A 2342-nucleotide genomic window follows, 5' to 3' on the forward strand; every position below is an offset into this window, starting at 1 on the left:
AGGCCCGGACTGAGCGCCGCACTGGCAACGCCGCGTAGCCCTCCACCAAAGCAAGCGAGCTCTGCCGCCCAGGACCTGCGCCTGCAGCCACGCCCACATCCACCACGCCTCGGGGGCGGAGACACCGGCAAAGCCCCGCCTTCTGACCGTCTGTCACTCAGGAGGGTCCAGCCCCCGACAGTGGAGCGCCGAGAGCGCGCGTGGCAGCAGAGCGCAGTTGCACGAGGAGCTGGAAATCCATTGCAAAACAAACCTCCTAAAATACATTATTTATCTAAGTAAGAGTGCGGACTCTGCCTGCCCCACTGTTCGAAAGCTGTGTGGCCTAAGCGACTTCCTTTCTGACTCCATGCCTCAGTTTCCTTGGGAGTGAATTGGGAAGAATATTCTGTCTATTTCCCCGAGGTTTGGGGAAGGATTGCAAAAGGTAATGCTGTTAGCAAACCCAGGTTCGGAAGCACATCCTCGGAAAAACCAGGATCCAAACAGGAGAGGAAGAAAGGAAGGTTTTATTCGGTGACCGAAGGAAAAAAGAAGGAGCTGTCTTGCTGACAAATCAACTTCTCAACTCTAGAGGGTGGAGGGAGGACATGTAGGGTACAAAGAATAAGATCGAGAAGCTAACAACGGCGAGGAATATTCACGTCTTTTCTGGGAATAGGTGGAGCTCTCCCAGGAACCCAGAGCCCACGGTTTTACGTTCCTTTCATGGTTTAGTGTTTCTGGTCCTGGTGGCAGGTAGCTGTATTTAGCCCTCAAGCCGGGATAAAGACTGGGGAGTCCATGTCAAGTATACCCTATATTATAGTTTTGATCAAAACAGTTCTCAAAATGATCAACATGTCTACATACAGTGCTGAGTGGAATCTGACCCAAAGGCAAAGAAGGTAAGGAAGCAGACAGGTGCCGAGCCTTTTCATCCAGTTCCAGTGCCTGTCCGACTCTGCAGGCCCGAGGGAAGAGTTGTTTTCGGCACAAGTGGCCTTCAGTCTCTGAAGAGTAACCTAAGTAGCTGCTGTCATCATAACCCACAGTCAGAGGTGTCATCTGCAATAAAGCTAGTGGGAAACTATTAATATTTTGTCCAGCCATGCAGTCTGCAAAATTAGTCATTTTGAAGCCAGCTAAGAGAGGTGTCATTTACATTTTTCTCCATGACAATACTATAGTACTTAGAGGAATATATGGTATAGTTAAGTGGTAGTAGCTCAATAAATGTCAATGCCAGTAAGTGACTCCTGTGTGCTGGTTCATTTTATTCCACCAAACAATCCCATGACCCAGGAGAAAATTTGAACCCAGATCTTCAACAGCCAGGATTTGCTTAAGTACACCTCCAATCAGCACACCATGGGCTCCTTGGGAATCCTGTGTTATCCATAGAAATGATGATCCATTTCCTGGAAATGATTGCTTAATCCCTAAAGCACCAAAAGTTAAGAAGTTCACTATTTAGGGAAAAAAAAAAAAGTGATACCACATTGGAATATTACTCAGCATTAAAAGAGAATAAAATCATGGCATTTGCAGATAAATGGATGGAGTTGGAGAATATCATGCTAAGCAAAGTAAGTCAATCCCAAAAAAAACAAAGGCCAAATGTTCTCTCTGATAAGTGGATGCTGCTCCATATGGGCCAGTGGAGGAGAGCATGGGGAAAATGGAGGAACTTTGATTGGGCAAAGGGGATGGAGAGGAGGGGAGGGGTATGGGTGCCGCAGTCTGGCTGGGCACAATCAGAAGCCACTTGTCAAAAGAAACTAACTTTATTTTTAGAACCATACACGCCAAACAAAACAGCCTCTCAGGAGAAACCCTCAGAGCCTCAACTGCTACCATTGGCTTCCCATAAGCCTCTCTCTCCCACACAAGCTTCTCTCCACCTCCCACAATCCTCCTGCTCTTGAGGCCGATTGGCTGGGTCACGTGGGCGGAGCCAAAAAAGTCCCCCAATGAGCAGCTCCGTGGTCTGAAAGGGCAGGGAAACAGCCCAATGAGCATCACCGCAGAGGAGCCAATCAGCTAGATGTTGCTGGGGCCGCTGTGAGCCAATCATCAGCCGGCAGCTGGAAGTTTGCTGGGGCCCCTTCGGCTGTGGCTCTCAACATATGGGGACAGGAAAGAAGGTGGAATGAGATGGACATTATTACCCAAGGTACATGTATGACTGCACATATGGTGTGACACTACATCATGTACAGAGAAATGAAAAGTTTGGCTGCAATTGTGTACAATGAATCAAAATGCATTCTGTTGTCATATATACCTAATTAAAATGAATAAATAATTTTTAAGGTATTTATTTTTTAGTTGTAGTTGGACACAATACCTTTATTTCACTT

Source organism: Marmota marmota, unplaced genomic scaffold (assembly GCF_001458135.2).
Source record: "Marmota marmota marmota unplaced genomic scaffold, marMar, whole genome shotgun sequence".
In the NCBI taxonomy this organism is placed as follows: Eukaryota; Metazoa; Chordata; class Mammalia; order Rodentia; family Sciuridae; genus Marmota; species Marmota marmota.